Source organism: Simochromis diagramma, unplaced genomic scaffold (assembly GCF_900408965.1).
Source record: "Simochromis diagramma unplaced genomic scaffold, fSimDia1.1 OVJJ01000507.1, whole genome shotgun sequence".
In the NCBI taxonomy this organism is placed as follows: Eukaryota; Metazoa; Chordata; class Actinopteri; order Cichliformes; family Cichlidae; genus Simochromis; species Simochromis diagramma.
Genome location: NW_024387321.1, coordinates 194,216 through 211,742, shown reverse-complemented (window position 1 = coordinate 211,742; position 17,527 = coordinate 194,216). Strand labels below are relative to the sequence as shown.

General features: G+C 44.0%; 1 long non-coding RNA gene across 1 annotated transcript; it reads left to right on the top strand.

Moving 5' to 3' along the window:
• The first annotated feature begins 1,188 nt into the window (after window positions 1-1,188).
• LOC120717698 lies at window positions 1,189-3,444 on the top strand. Its single transcript, XR_005692261.1, has 3 exons — window positions 1,189-2,440; window positions 3,006-3,068; window positions 3,238-3,444. It is a non-coding gene; the product is annotated as an uncharacterized LOC120717698 (long non-coding RNA).
• Window positions 3,445-17,527: the final 14,083 nt, after the last annotated feature.

Below are 17,527 nucleotides of genomic sequence, written 5' to 3'. Positions count from 1 at the left end.
ATCAGGAAAAAAAATACACAGAACTAAAACACAGCATGCAAACTATCTATACCAACAAAACATGCACACTCTCAGGACGCTTTTCTTTTTTTCACAGTATAGTCCTGTACACTTCACAGTGCGTGTGTGTTGTGCTGTCAGCATTCAATTGAAAACATTCAGAACTTTCAGATTGTCAAGGTTTGCCATTTGCTGCTCTGGTTGCTTTGCTCACCTTATCTGACCACAAGGGCGTCATCTGGGTATCTGTGCCATCCTGGACTCCACTCACCCGCTGCACATCTCTGCTGATTGTTTCAGGCTGGATTGTTGTACTTACTTCAAAAAGTGCAGCCCAGGCTCTTTCTGATGTATCTTTCCTGTGTTGCCTGGTTCACTTCCTAATCGTTGTTCTTCATCTACTTTGCATAGACCTTCCTGGACCTCCGCCTGTCTGCCCTGGACCTTTTCTCCAAATCCCTGGAACCCACTCGCCGCATTCACTGTATGAACATATCTCACCTGGTGCTGTAAATAAACCCTTTTCTCCTTGTACAGCTCCGAGTCCTGCATTTGAGTCCTGCCCAGCAATCCTGTGTTTGCAATCAGATCACATAGTGAAAAACAGCTTTTCATATTTAAATTTATATTACTTAATCATCTCAAACAATAAAATGTCCATCCATCCATTTTCTTCCACTTTATCCGGGGCCGGGTCGCGAGGGCAGCAGCCCAAGCAGAGAAGCCCAGACCTCCCTCTCCCCAGCCACCTCCTCCAGCTTATCTGGGGGAACACCAAGGCGTTCCCGGGCCAACCGAGAGATATAACCTCTCCAGTGTCCTGGGTCTGCCCTGGGGCCTCCTCCCGGTGGGACATGCTCGGAAAACCTTACCCAGGAAGCACCTCAACTCAACTTGCTTCTTTCGATGTGGAAGAGTGGCGGCTCTACTCTGAGCCCCCCCGAGCCACTCCTGGCTGCTGCCCGGCTCACATTGCACCCGACCCCTACGGTGCCTCCTGCGGGTGGTGGGCCTCCAGGAAGATGGGCCCATGTCCCTTTTTCGGGCTGTGCCTGACCGGGCCCCATGGACTAAGACCCGGCTCCAGGGCAGGTAACCCTATCCTGGGCAGGGTGAACTGTTCCCTCGATGGTCTTTTCATAAGGGTCTTCTGAATCGCTCTTTGTCTGGTCCCTCACCCAGGACCAATTTGCCATGGGAGACCCTACCAGGGGGCAAAGCCCCCAGAAAACACAGCCCCTGGGATCCCTGGGACACACAAACCCCTCCACCACATTAAGGTAGTGATTCGCGGAGGGGACAATAAAATGTGTTTTTCAATATAATTATCGCTAATCATTGGGTTTTTTAATGTAGTATTAGAGTATTGCAGTAATGAGGCCCCATGCATATTGGAGGGAGCCTGTGTCACGATGAGTGATGTTTTCTGGTGTAATGGGGTAAACTGTCCTGCTGGGGGAGTGCTGCTATCCGGGATGAGTATGTTGGGTCCGAAACAACATTCAGCCAGTGATACATCTCAGAGTGACGTCCACATCAATCCAACGGAATGCTGCAATGTAACAATGTACAGTTTATTTTTTATTATCATTGTTGTATACAGTTGTTACATCTATAACAAGTCATGTAATGTTGCATGTATCCACTTGTTTATTGAACAAAAATGATATTGTTGTTGATGCCAAACGGGCTGGTCTGAGTATTTCAAAAACTTCTGATTTACTGGGATTTTCCCACAAAACCATCTGTACAGTTTACAGAGAATGGTCTGAAAAGGAGAGAAAGAGCTCTCTGCCATGTTGATGTCAGAGGTCAGAGGTCAGACTGCTTTAAGTTGATAAGTTGATAGCAACACAAATAGCTACTCATTACAACTAAGGTATGCAGAAGAGCACGGTATGCACACTACACAGGACGTAATAACAGCTAAGAACAGGAAACTGAGGTCACAATTCACACAGACTCACTAACATCAGAGAGCAAAAGATTGTAAAAACATAGTCTGGTCGAATGCTTCAGCATTTAGATGGTGGGGTCAAAACTGGTGTAAAACAACATGAAAGCAGCCTGCACACATGATTATGGGCACAGACCAGTTTCTAAAAAGGAGGCTCGTATGTTTTGGGCAACTAAAGATATATATGTGGGAAAAACTGTCACTTAGTCTCCCCAGTTCTCAGTTTGTGCAGTGATTCAAATTCAAAACGAGTCGATGTTTTTCAAAGAGCAAAAATATTCTAAACATTGTTACTATTTTCTGTTAAACAACATTTTTGAATTTCTTTTTTAATCTACTTGTTACACACATCATTCATATAGGCAAAAAAAAAAACATGTGGGGGAAGGGGGCGGAGCTTACTGTGTCTCTATGACAAGAAGAGAAAACAGGTCACATCAGTCAAGAGGACAATGGATGAAGCATCTCTACCATGTCTGCTCTGTGAGTGGATAAATTCTCTCTTTTGAATGTTGAACTTTTACTCTCTGTTCTGTAGATAAACAATGATGGAGATAAAAACCTGCTGTAACCTGCTGTTAAAAACAGCAGGTTAAAGGGGACATTTTACCATTTTAACCAGTGAACTTGACAGAGTTTAGTTAGTTATTATATGAACTTACCTTTAAAGAGGACACATGACTTCATGCTCAGAGTTACAATGTTTCTGATTTCTAATTATAATCAGACTAACTATGATAAAAAATGTTTTGACTGTGGAGTATTCAGAGAGGACGTGTAAACTATGAAGACGTCTTTTTTTCTACAGCAGTTAAAACACACATTCTTTAATCCTTTTACATTTACGTGACTGCACAATAATGTGAGTGGACCACAGATCTATAAATAAAGCTGAGATAAACTTTTCCTTTCACTTTCAAAACAGAGTTATTACTATCTCTGGCTTTTTTCTAAACTTGCTGCATCCAGTTCCACCTTTTAATGATTGTTATACTTTTCGGGGGCTGAACATGAGCTGAATAAACGACAGTCCTTTATTATTTTCCAGACCAACCTAAGTGTCATTTATCTTTAGTTCTGACTTCAATGCCTTGCTGGACAACAAACCAAGGTCAGTGATTTTCTTTTAAATATTTAAAATATTTGTTTGTTGGCTTCTTATTCTGGCATGTTTAGAGTGGCAGCCCTAACCACAGAAAAAATAATAGAATTCTCATTTAAATTTTTTTGTCTAAGTACTACTTTGCAAAACAATGAAATGTTTAATTGTAACATCACAGCTCGTCTGACTGTGAGTCCCAGCAGCTCTCAGTTCTTTGAAAAAGACTTTGTGTCTCTGAGCTGTGAGGAGGACGACAGCTCTGCTGGATGGACTCTGAGGAGAAACACAAGCACAGACACCAGAGCTGAGTGTGAGGAGTGGGGAGTAGCAGATGGTTCTTCCTGTAACATCAGCTACATCTACTCATTGGAAACTGGAGTTTACTGGTGTGAGTCCAATCAGAGTACCATCAGTAACATGGTTAACCTGACAGTCACTGGTAAGCTGAGTGTGTGGAGTTAGTGTTGATGAAGCTGTGTGTAAATGGATGAAATGCTGTAGTTTGTCTCTGTGTTGAGGTGGATCAGTGATCCTGCAGAGTCCTGTCCTCCCTGTGATGGAGGGAGATGACGTCACTCTGCTCTGTAAAACAAAGACCACTCCCTCCAACATCACAGCCATTTTCTTCAAAGATGGTGTCTTCATCGGAAAAGAGCCTACAGGTCACATGACCATCCAGCATGTTTCCAGGTCTGATGAAGGCCTCTACAAGTGTAACATCAGCGGTCATGGAGAGTCTCCATCCAGCTGGATCACTGTCACAGGTGACACACTCACCTGTCTGTGTTTCTGCAGGTTCAACTTTCACAATGTGACGACAACTTAATGACTGTGTTTGCTTTATTTTAGGGGAACACACCACCACACCTCCACCTACATCCACACCTCCACCTGCCTCTTCTGCTGGTTCCTCTCCACTTGTCCCCGTGTTGCTGACAGCTGGAACAGTCTGTGTTGTGTTAGTAGTGATGTTACTGGTTGTTTTGGTGGAACGACATGTTGACAGGAAACTAAAAGGTGAGACTTCCACTCTTTTTGTTGCATGAACGTCTCACGTTAGTATGTTTTTCAATTTTAAACAATATCCAAAGGAAAGATGAAGCTTGGATAAAAGCAGCTCTGTGGAGTTTTCCTTATTGTTTAATATCCATCCATTCGCTTGTCCAGTTAGAGTAGCAGGGGGTCTGGAGAGTATAACAGGTAGGTGGGCTACACCCTGGACATCATCAGTTAACCTAACTCTATTAAGTGCATGTTTTTGGAGGAGTACTCACACAAAAACAGAGGGAACATGTAAACTCCAGACAGATAGTAGATTCAAATACAGGGTCTTCTTGCTCCAAGACAACAGTGCTAACCACCATGTCAAATGCTGCCCAAAAGGTACTTTTTATATTTAAACTAATAATAATAATAATACAAAAGTAATCTTAGCTATCAAACATATATTTTATGTCTTCTATCATATTCAATATAGGCATTCAGAAGAAATTAGAACAAAGGTCACGGGCTTGAATGTGCCAATATCAAATGTTCTGATTGTTTTCTGGCTCAAGAGGAGGCCCAAAACAGCGATGAGACAAAATAAAGGTCTGTATGAGGAAGTAACAGACTGCAAAGCATTCTGGTTGTTCGTCTGAGCTGCAATAACCATCACAGAGCTGCTTTCATGGTGACAGACCACAAGGTTTAAAACTTTCCACTGCAAAGAAGACTATATTTACTCTTCACCTCACACTAACGTGCAGTTTAAACAGTTCACTGTGCTGAGTGAGTTCTTCCTCCCACAGTCTAAAGACCTGATAGGTGTTAACTAGTGATTTCAAATTGGATAGATTGTTAAGTTGTGTTTTTTAGTCCTGTGACAGACTGGAAACCTGTCTGGTGTGCAACCTGCCTTTCACACTATCCCAGTGCAGATAAGCTCCTGTTCTCCCGCTACAGTTGTTAAGAAAATGTATGGATAATTTTAGTGATACATATTTTTAAAAGCTTATTTAAAGCCTACAATCATGCCATAGATCACGGTAGCTGTTCTGTGTTTGTAGAAGTCTGTAGCGGTGAGTCCTGTTCCTTGTGTGCAAACAGTATTTTCAGAACTAATAGCTCTGTGATCATCCAGTTTCCTGCTTCAGATGAAAACTCATAAGCTGCTCAAATTTGACTGCAGGCCACACATACACACGCAAACAATTAAGCCAAACATTAAATTATTAATCAGTTCTGCACAATTTTATTAGTCACAAATCCTTCAACTGTGGACTTCACTTGAGGAAATGTAATGATTTTTTGAGTTTCTCTGACATCCTGCCGCATTTTTCTATGGTTACGGGGGTTTCATGAAAGCAGGTCTGTGGTCAGTCAGTTCAAATATAGCCTTGTGTTTCAGCTCCATCTTCATGTTTCACAGCAGTACTCTTGTGAAAGTATATACTCAGTATACAATCTCTACTTTAGTTCTGGTATCTCTAAAATTATATCCTGTCTCAGAGTGATGCTGAAAAACTAGTTCATGCATTTATTACTTCCAGGCTGGACTACTGTAATTCATTATTATCAGGATGTTCTAAAAACTCCCTGAAAATCCTTCAGTTAATCCAAAATGCTGCAGCAAGAGTCCTGACAGGGACTAGAAAGAGAGAGCATATTTCTCCTGTTTTGGCTTCCTGTTAAATCCAGAATTGAATTCAAAATCCTGCTCCTCACATACATGGTCTTAAATAATCAGGCCCCATCTTATCTTAATGTCCTTGTAGTACCATATCACCCTATTAGAGCACTTCAGTCTCACACTGCAGTGTGCAGTAAATACTAAGTATTTACTGTTATTTAAGTCCATCCATCCATTCGCTTCCACTTCTCCTTTTCAGGGTCGCGGGGGGCGCTGGAGCCTATCCCAGCTGTCATAGGGCGAAAGGCGGGGTACACCCTGGACAGGTCGCCAGTCTGTCGCAGGGCCAACACACAGGGACAGACAACCATTCACACTCACTCCTAGTGGCAATTTGGATTAATCAATTAACCTATCCCCACAAGCTGCATGTCTTCGGATGGTGGGAGGAAGCCGGAGAACCCGGAGAGAACCCACGCAAACACGGGAGAACATGCAAACTCCACACAGAAAGACCCCGGCCTGATGGTGGAATTGAACTCAAGACCTTCTTGCTGTGCGGCAACAGTGCTAACCACCGTGCCACCGTACTGCGTTATTTAAATGTTTATTTAAAACATGAAAGAACGTGAGACTAACCTTGAATATTAACAACAGGTGAGCTGTTTAATGTGGCTGATTAAAAGGTACAAAAACAAAAAGGCACATGCACACTGGGGAGAAACTACATAGAAATAAACTGGCAAAATTGAATGCTGAACACAAAATCAAAGAACGAAACCTTGAATGTGGAAAATCCTGACAACAGGAAAACAGGAAAACATGAAAAGGAACAATGGAACAAAGGAACGACGACCTGACAAAAACTGAATGAGAAAACACAAACTAAATGCACACAGGAGGATAATGAGGGGATGGGGAATAGGTGGGAACACACCTGGGCCAAATCAGACCTAACGAAACAGGACGACACAAAACTAGACACACTGCACATAGGATAAGGACTTTCACAATAAAAGAGGGATCAGAATGGAAAGCAGACATGACAACAGGAACTGGATAACATAAGACACGCAGCCTGAAACACATAAAGGGTGAGGGAAACCTAAATACAGGGGTAGAAAACAAAAGGGGAATCTAATGAACAAATTAACTTAGCTAGCCTTAAGAACTTAAAAATAAACATCAACATCCAAATAAACTAAAACTTAAAACGCTGGGTCAACAGACCCAGTAAGTGACAATGAGAGCTCGTCGTCACAGGGGCTGTGGTGACAAGGCTAGGATCTGCCAGCAGCGGCTACGCCTGCTGTGCCAGAGCAAACCGAGCCCAGATGCCCAGGGTCTGAGGGCCCCCCACCCCCCGGAAAGGGCCCGACTGAGCCACGGGCACCAGGCCCCACCAAGCAGCCACCAGAAGTGAGGAGGTACATAAAAAGATTATACTGACTACTAAATACAATTTTCCATTAACATTTATTATTATTATTATTTGATAAAACTATATTCTGCATGAATGATACTCACTTAAACCTTTTTAATTCAAAACATCAAGCTGAACAGAATTAGCTCTCTGGGATTTCCTTACATGGACATTTTAACCCACTTTGGCACGGACTGCCTATAGCTAGTATGTGAGTTTGAGCAAACACCACATTAATGGCAGACTATAGAAACCACTCAAGATAAAGCCTCAGACAAAGTAGCATTATTCCTAAAGGTCTTTAAACCAGATCTTGTGCTAACTTTCTAAAGTCTAAAATGTTGCTGGTGTCAGATGACAGGTTTTTTTGCCATTTTTTTCAATATCTGTAACTCCCTTAACTCCTGAACCATTTGTTGAATTGAAAGAACTCCAACTGTTCCTGAATTTTTCAGTGACATTAGGGTCGTTACAGTAATCCCACACAGCAGCAGCCCAAAGAAGATGAATAATTGTTGAAAGAAAAGAGAGTGAGTGAGTGTGATGGTGCTCTACAGAAAACAGACATTTTATTGGGATTTTGGGTTCTTTTTATTGTTTTTAATCATTTTGTTTTCAGTATTTTCTGTGTTATTTGCCAAGAATTGGATGCAGTGCTCTGTTTGTAATTACCAAAATGACCCTGCTATCATTGGGGAAAAAAGCAAAGAGTTGATACTTTAAAGAACCATTGGAATTTTTCAAGTGTGACATTTTTACAAAATGTCATACTTGACATACTTGGTCCAAATGAAAAAAAAACAACAAAAAAAACCTCTCCGTGAATCGCTACCTTATTGTGGTGGAGGGGTTTGTGTGTCCCAGGGATTCCAGGGGCTTTTGCCCCTGGTAGGGTCTCCCATGGCAAATTGGTCCTGGGTGAGGGACCAGACAAAGAGCGATTCAGAAGACCCTTTTGAGTAAAACATCGAGGGAACAGTTTACCCTGCCCGGGATAGGGTTACCGGGGCCCCGCCCCGGAGCCAGGCCCGGGGAGGGTACCCAAGAGCGAGCTTCTGGTGCCGGGTGTTAGTCCATGGGGCCCAGCCGGGCACAGCTCGAAAAGGGGACATGGGCCCATCCTCCCACAAGCCCACCACCCGCAGGAGGTGCCGTAGGGGTTGGGTGCATTGTGTCCCGAGCGGTGGCCAGGAGCGAAGGCCCTGGCGGACTGATCCCTGGCTACCAAGACTGGCAATTGGGACATGGAATGTCACCTCTCTGGTGGGGAAGGAACCTGAGTTAGTGCGTGAGGTTGAGAGGTACCGGCTAGATATAGTCGGGCATACCTCTATGCAGAGATGGGCAGTAACGCGTTACTTGTAACGTGTTACTGTAATCTGATTACTTTTTTCAAGTATGAGTAAAGTAAGGGATTACTATTGCAAAAATGGTAATTAGATTACCGTTACTTTCCCGTAGGAACGCTGCGTTACTGCGTTACTAAAACCGTGATTTTTTGCGAGAATGTCTCACGACAGTGACGTAAGCGAGTGCGCCGTTCGTGACAACAGCTGTGTGCAGATCAACAATGGATCGTATATCGATTGTGGGAGAGAGTATGAGCGTGCAGCGTTTAAAGCGTGGAAGTACTGACCTTACTTTGAGTTTGATTCCATAAAAAGTGACAAAAACATTAGCGTCCATCGTGCGTGGGAAGAAAACTTATTTTTACAGCGAAAAAAACCCCTAAACTTCCAAGCAAGCACAGAGTGCGCAAAGGACGTAATGGGAAATTCACAGAGAAACTCGCGGATTCTTCAACTGACCGCGGCACACCTGCACCAGGGTAAACCTCCGCCTACCGCAGTCCTGCTTTACAGGTGAAAATAGAGCAACAGGACCACTGAGTCTTTGACTTTATTTATTTTCTGCTGTGTTTTACTTGCATCTATTTGAAAGAGTGAGTGTAAACACAAAAAATATTTTATTTTATGTGCTGGAATGTGTCGAAAATAGGTTTAAATGTTAAACTAATTTATTCAAGTCAGAGAATGTTGCATATAATTAAATTTTTGCTTGATGCATAAAGCTAAAAGATTAAAACTGATAAAACAAGTTAAAAAAAGAGACTTTTCCATTTGATTACATTTTGTATGATGGATTATGTAGAAAAAGTAGAATTGGGCTGAAAGATCTATCGCTTTATCACCTCTTCAGGTTGTAAATCGTGTTTTTAAAAAGTAACTAAGTAACTAAGTAATTAATTAATTTTGAAAATAAGTAATCAGTAAAGTAACGGGATTACTTTTTTGGGGAAGTAATCAGTAATTAGTTACTGATTACTTTTTTCAAGTAAATTGACCAACACTGCCTCTATGCATGGCTTGGGCTCTGGAACCAGTCTCCTGGAGAGGGGATGAACTCTGTCTCAGTCTGGAGTTGCCCCTGGTGAGAGGCGGCGGGCTGGGGTGGGTATCCTAATATCCCCTCGTCTTGCTGCTTGTACGTTGGGGTTCTTTCCGGTGGATGAGAGGGTGTGTTCCTTCCGCCTTCGGGTCAAGGAACGGGTCCTGACTGTCATCTGTGCTTATGCACCAAGTGGCAGTTCAGCCTTCTTAGAGTCCCTGGGTGGGGTGCTGGAAGATGCTCCACCATGAGACAGTTGTCCTATTGGGAGACTTCAATGCTCACGTGGGTAACGACATCGAGACCTGAAGGGGCGTGATTGGGAGGAACGGCCTCCTTGATCTGAACCCGAGCGGTGTTTTGTTATTGAACTTCTGTGCAAATCACAGTTTGGCGATAACAAACACCTTGTTCGAGCATAAGAGTGTCCATAAGTGCACGTGGCACCAGGACGCTCTAGGCCACAGGTCGATGATCGATTTTGTAATCTTATCACCAGACCTGCGACCATATGTTCTGGACACTCAGGTAAAGAGAGGGGCTGAGCTGTCAACTGATTACCACCTGGTGGTGAGTTGGATCAGGTGGCGGGGGAGGACACTGGACAGACCCGGTGCACCTAAACGAGTAGTGAGGGTGTGCTGGGAACGCCTAGCAGAGGCCCCAGTCTGTGAGATCTTCAACGCACACCTCCGGCAGAGCTTCAACAGCATTCTGAGGGACACTGGGGACATTGAGTCCGAATGGACCATGTTCAGCATCTCCATTGCCAAAGCTGCTGCATTGACCTGCAGCCGCAAGGTGGTTGGTGCCTGTCGTGGTGGTAACTCCCAAACCAAATGGTGGACACCAGAGGTGAAGGGAGCCACCAGGCTGAAGAAGGAGTCCTATCGGGCTTGGTTAGCCTGTGGGACTTCAGAGGCAGCTGACAGGTATGGACAGGCCAAGCGGAATGCGGCTCGGGCAGTGGCTGAAGCAAAAACTCTGGTGTGGGAGGAGTTCGGAGAGGCCATGGAAAAAGACTTTCAGACTGCCTTGAAGAGATTCTGGCAAACCGTCAGGCATCTCAGGAGGGGAAAGCAGTGCTCTACCTGCACTGTGTATAGTGCTGGCGGAGCGCTGCTGACTTTGATTGAGAAAATTGTTGGGCGGTGGAAGGAATACTTTGAAGACCTCCTTAATCCCACTGACATGTCTTCCGAGGAGGAAGCAGAGTCTGGGGATGATGGGGATGACCTGCCAATTTCCGGGGGCGAGGTCAATGAGGCAGTTAAACAACTCCTTGGTGGCAGAGCCCCTGGTGTGGATGTGGTCAAGCCCGAGTTCCTGAAGGCTCTGGGCGTTGTAGGGCTGTCCTGGCTGATACGCCTCTATAATGTTGCGTGGAGATCAGGGGCAGTACCCCTGGACTGGCAGACCGGGGTGGTGGTCTCCATCTTTAAGAAGGGGGGCCGGAGGGTGTGTTTCAACTACAGGGGGATCACACTCCTCAGCCTCCCTGAGAAAGTCTATGCCAGGGTGCTGGAAAGGAGAGTTCGTCCGCTAGTCGAACCTCGGATACAGGATGAACAATGCGGTTTTCGTCCTGGCCGCGGAACACTGGACCAGCTCTTTATCCTCTCGAGGATACTGGAGGTTGCATGTGTGGCATCTGTGGTGGCCACAGCTATCTTTTACGGTGTGGTCTGCTGAGGTGGCAACATCTCTGCCGGGGACAGGAAGAGCCTGAACAGGCTGTTCCGCAGGGCCAGCTCTATTCTAGGATGCCCTCTGGACCCAGTGGAGGTGGTGAGTGACAGGAGAATGGTGGCTAAGCTGTAATCCCTGATGAACAACATCTCCCACCCCATGCAGGAGACTCTGACAGCACTGAGCAGCTCCTTCAGTGGCAGGCTGCGGCACCCACGGTGTGGGACGGAGAGATTTCACAGGTCTTTCCTCCCCACTGCTGTCAGACTCCACAACAAAGACTCCAACTGATCAAACACACACATGTGAAATAACACTAAATGCAATACTCTTTTTCTGACAAAGTTGTATTTTTACTCAGTTGTATAAAGCATTTGTAATCTATTTTTATCCTATTGTATATTTTATTCTGTTTATTCTACTGTATCTAGTATTTTATTTTATTCTATTCGGTACAGTTGTGTACAGTATTTTATTCTTATTGTATTCTAATTTTTGCTATATAACTTTTGCACTGTCCACTTCCTGCTGTGACAAAACAAATTCCCCACGTGTGGGATTAATAAAGGTTATCTTATCTTATCTTATGGGAGTTTGCCCAACCAGTCTGCATGTGTTTTGTGGACTTGGAGAAGGCATTCGACCGTGTCCCTTGGGGTGTCCTGTGGGAGGTGCTATGGGAGTATGGGGTGTCTGGCCCATTGCTACGGGCCATTCGATCCCTATACAACCATTCCAAGAGCTTGGTTTGCATTGCCGTCAATAAGTCTGACTCGTTCTCGGTGGGTGATGGGCTCCGCCAGGGCTGCCATTTGTCACAGATTCTGTGATTTTTATGGACAGGATTTCTAGGTGCAGCCAAGTGGTGGAGGGCTTTCACTTCGGTGGCCTCAGAATCTCATCTCTTCTTTTCGCGGATGATGTGGTTTTGTTGGCTTCATCGGGTGATGGCCTCCAGCTCGCACTGGAACAGTTCACAGCCGAGTGTGAAGCAGCAGGAATGAGGATCAGCACCTCCAAATCTGAAGCCATGGTTCTCAGCCGGAAAAGGGTGGAGTGCTCACTCTGGGTCGGGGATGAGTTCTTGCCCCAAGTGGAGGAGTTAAGTATCTCGGGGTGTTGTTTGCGAGTGATGGGAGAAGGAAGCTGGAGATCAACAGACGGATTGGTGCTGGTGAAGAGAGAGCTGAGTGTAAAAGCAAAGCTCTCAATTTACCGGTCAATCTACGTCCCTACCCTCACCTGTGGCCACGAGCTGTGGGTAGTGACTGAAAGAATGAGACTGCGGATACAAGTGGCGGAAATGAGCTTCCTCTCCCTTAGAGATAGGGTGAGAAGTTCGGTCATCCAGGAGGGGCTCAGAGTAGAGCCGCTGCTCCTCCACATCGAAAGGAGCCAGCTGTGGTGGTTTGGGCATCTGACAAGGATGTCTCCTGTGCGCCTCCTGGGTGAGGTGTTCCGGGCATGTCAATTCAATTCAATTTTATTTATATAGCGCCAAATCACAACATAAGTTGCCTCAAGGCGCTTCATAGATACAGAGAAAAAAACCCAACAATCATATGACCCCCTATGAGCAAGCACTTTGGCAACAGTGGGAAGGAAAAACTCCCTTTTAACAGGAAGAAACCTCCGGCAGAACCAGGCTCAGGGAGGGGCGGCCATCTGCTGCGACCGGTTGGGGTGAGAGAAGGAAGACAGGATAAAAGACATGCTGTGGAAGAGAGACAGAGGTTAATAACAGATATGATTCAATGCAGAGAGGTCTGTTAACACATAGTGAGTGAGAAAGGTGACTGGAAAGAAAAAACTCAGTGCATCATGGGAATCCCCCGGCAGTCTATGTCTATTGCAGCATAACTAAGGGAGGATTCAGGGTCACCTGGTCCAGCCCTAACTATATGCTTTAGCAAAAAGGAAAGTTTTAAGCCTAATCTTAAAAGTAGAGATAGTGTCTGTCTCCCGAATCCAAACTGGAAGCTGGTTCCACAGAAGAGGGGCCTGAAAACTGAAGGCTCTCCCTCCCATTCTACTTTTAAATACTCTAGGAACAACATGTATGTCCCACCGGGAGGAGGCCCCGGTGCAGACCCAGGACACGCTGGAGAGATTATATCTCTCGGCTGGCCTGGGAACGCGTTGGTGTCCCCCCGGATAAGCTAGAGGAGGTGGCTGGGGAGAGGGAGGTCTGGGCTTCTCTGCTTAGGCTGCTGCCCCTGCGACCTGGCCCCAGATAAAGCGGAAGAAGATGGATGGATATGGCCTTTCTGGCCATACAAAAGTCATAGTGCCCAATTCTGATGAGAGGGGTTTGCAGCAGCACCCTGCAGATTTGAATTGATTACTTTTTTTGAGATGTAAACATTGTCCAAAAAGACCATCCCTACATAAGCCCACAGTTCCTCTGTGTCCACCCAACACTGAGTGTTTCCTATAAAGGTTTGTCATGTCCACAATTTGCTACTGGATTTCTTCCTTTAGCAGAAGTGCATAACTGGGGGCATGGTGTTTAGAATCCAAGTTCTGACTGCTGGAATGTAGCAGAGGGTTGCAGGCTTTGTGGGAGACCAACAAAGTCTGTTATTCATTATTTACTGTTATGGAATAAGTTCATAACTTAGAGTGTGGCCTTCCAACAGAAAGGCTCACCCCCTGCATGAGACTGTACGAGCACTGAGCAGCTCGTTCAGCAGTAATCTTTGACACCCACAGTGTAGGAAGGAGCGCCACCGCAGGTCATTCTTACCAGCAGTTGTCAGACTCTATAACACAGTTTACCATCTTACTCACCAGCTTGTTTTTTCGCTGTACATTTTATACATAGCCCTGCACATTTTATACATATTTCCGTACAAATTTCTGTACATTGTTACTTGTATATACAAACTTTGTGTCTTCCTTTTATATTTTATATTCCCTTTGCTATAAGAGCTGTGGAACACCACAATTTCTCATCCATGGGATAATAAAGGTTTATTCTATTCTATTCTATTTTATTCCATTCTATTGATTTTTAGTGAGAATTTTTTTGGCATTATGATAGAATAACAAGAGTTCTTAAGTAGCCTCGCCATTTGAAGCTTATTTAAGGAACTGAGACAACAATTCTGAAACAAAAATATCCTCTATAAAATATAAGCTATAATCATTCAACACAGCCAATGTAATAATAAAGCAACAAACACTGCTCTAAGGAATAATAGATAGAAAGTAGACCTCACTAAAACAGGATGCAACCATGCTTCCTGAATCCATGACTGTGGTAGTGTTACACCCCTGAAATGATGGGCCAACACATCTCCCGTGCAACATATTTATTTTTACAGAAAACTGTAAAGACAGAAAAATGTATGATTAATCAGTTCTTTCGGCGCGCGGGCCGTACGCTGCCTCTTCACCACTGACACTACTTCTTCTAGTGTTGAAAACATTACTTTTTACAAGTAACTTATACAGTTTCATATTCATATGCACCACCATAAACTGCTTAAATCACAAAAATACATTTTACTATACACATGAATAACATTGTGAACTCTGATTACAGTTTTATATTGTTTTTACTACTGTTTTAATCTATTTATGAACCTGACTTCTTAACTGTATTTATTAAACTAGATTTCTTTCAAATAAACGTTCTTCTTAACATATTTCTATAGCATTCACTCTTCATGAACTAAACATAAAGTAATTCACATTTTCTCCTATTGTGCAAAATATATATCTTGTGGCTTTAACCCAAAAATACCTGCACCGAGCTCACAGAGTTTCGGTACAGTCTAACACTTGGATCGGCACAGGCTAACAACAGGATGAACTTGGAAATTAGCTCTCTAGCTTAACATTCGCCACAAACAAGACACATTAATCGCCACTGCTGTCTGTCACTTTTATAACATCTGTTTATATTATCAACCACCTAGCTTACCTGTAAAGACATAAAAATGTCTGATTAATCAGTTCTTTCAGCACGCAGGCCGTACCCTGCCTCTCCACTAGTGATGTTCGATTCGTGAATGAATCGTTCAATACTCGAGAATCACTTTACTGACTTGTGAATCATGATTCACAAGCCCAACTGACTCACTGACTCATCCCTATTTCTGTTAGCAAACTAATTCGCTTAGTAGAAATACAGGGAGTGCAGAATTATTAGGCAAATGAGTATTTTGTCCACATCATCCTCTTCATGCATGTTGTCTTACTCCAAGCTGTATAGGCTCGAAAGCCTACTACCAATTAAGCATATTAGGTGATGTGCATCTCTGTAATGAGAAGGGGTGTGGTCTAATGACATCAACACCCTATATCAGGTGTGCATAATTATTAGGCAACGTCCTTTCCTTTGGCAAAATGGGTCAAAAGAAGGACTTGACAGGCTCAGAAAAGTCAAAAATAGTGAGATATCTTACAGAGGGATGCGGCAGTCTCAAAATTGCAAAGCTTCTGAAGCGTGATCATCAAACAATCAAGCGTTTCATTCAAAATAGTCAACAGGGTCGCAAGAAGTGTGTGGAAAAACCAAGGCGCAAAGTAACTGCCCATGAACTGAGAAAAGTCAAGCGTGCAGCTGCCAAGATGCCACTTGCCACCAGTTTGGCCATGTTTCAGAGCTGCAACATCACTGGAGTGCCCAAAAGCACAAGGTGTGCAATACTCAGAGACATGGCCAAGGTAAGAAAGGCTGAAAGACGACCACCACTGAACAAGACACACAAGCTGAAACGTCAAGACTGGGCCAAGAAATATCTCAAGACTGGTTTTTCTAAGGTTTTATGGACTGATGAAATGAGAGTGAGTCTTGATGGGCCTGATGGATGGGCCCGTGGCTGGATTGGTAAAGGGCAGAGAGCTCCAGTCCGACTCAGACGCCAGCAAGGTGGAGGTGGAGTACTGGTTTGGGCTGGTATCATCAAAGATGAGCTTGTGGGGCCTTTTTGGGTTGAGGATGGAGTCAAGCTCAACTCCCAGTCCTACTGCCAGTTTCTGGAAGACACCTTCTTCAAGCAGTGGTACAGGAAGAAGTCTGCATCCTTCAAGAAAAACATGATTTTCATGCAGGACAAGGCTCCATCACACGCGTCCAAGTACTCCACAGCGTGGCTGGCAAGAAAGGGTATAAAAGAAGAAAAACTAATGACATGGCCTCCTTGTTCACCTGATCTGAACCCCATTGAGAACCTGTGGTCCATCATCAAATGTGAGATTTACAAGGAGGGAAAACAGTACACCTCTCTGAACAGTGTCTGGGAGGCTGCGGTTGCTGCTGCACGCAATGGTGATGGTGAACAGATCAAAACACTGACAGAATCCATGGATGGCAGGCTTTTGAGTGTCCTTGCAAAGAAAGGTGGCTATATTGGTCGCTGATTTGTTTTTGTTTTGTTTTTGAATGTCAGAAATGTATATTTGTGAATGTGGAGATGTTATATTGGTTTCACTGGTAAAAATAAATAATTGAAATGGGTATATATTTGTTTTTTGTTAAGTTGCCTAATAATTATGCACAGTAATAGTCACCTGCACACACAGATATCCCCCTAAAATAGCTAAAACTAAAAACAAACTAAAAACTACTTCCACAAACATTCAGCTTTGATATTTTTTGATATTTTTTTGGGTTCTTTGAGAACATGGTTGTTGTTCAATAATAACATTATTCCTCAAAAATACAACTTGCCTAATAATTCTGCACTCCCTGTATATATATAGCTTATAATTAAAATTGTGGGGGGGGGGGGGGAAACAACAGCCAGTTTCTTAACAAAAGCATTTCTGCTCTGAACTGGAAGAAAAAACCCTGAGTAGAAGCTCACATCAAGAAAATAGCTCCTCGGTTCACAGTAGCATCGCTCTGCTAACATGCTAACAGCACATTTGAGCTACTCACCCCCTCCCTCCTGTGCTGAATCATAGAGCGAACGAATCACTCACTCACTCACTAATAGGGTTGCCAACCGTCCCTTAAAAAACAGAATCGTCCCGTATTTAGAAACAAAAGTACACGTCCCGTATTGAGCTAATAAGGGACGCACTTTGTCCCGTAATACGGTGAGAATCAAAAGTAGTCTATAAATATTAATGGAATTAACGCTTTGTTTGAAAACATAATTCCCAGCCCCTCTCCTGCTTTGTGACCAATGAGCTGACAGCACACTTATGACAATTCGAGTATGACAATTCAGATTACCGCTTGTCTCATTGGTCGAGGAAAGGTCGCTTGCGGAGAAAATACCAGAAGACAACAGATGACCACAACAAGAAGCATGGCCAACAGGGAAACAAACGCCGACACTGCGGTGCAAGTCTCGGACGTCAGTACACCTAAAGCTGGGCAAACACTGTGTGATTTTTTCA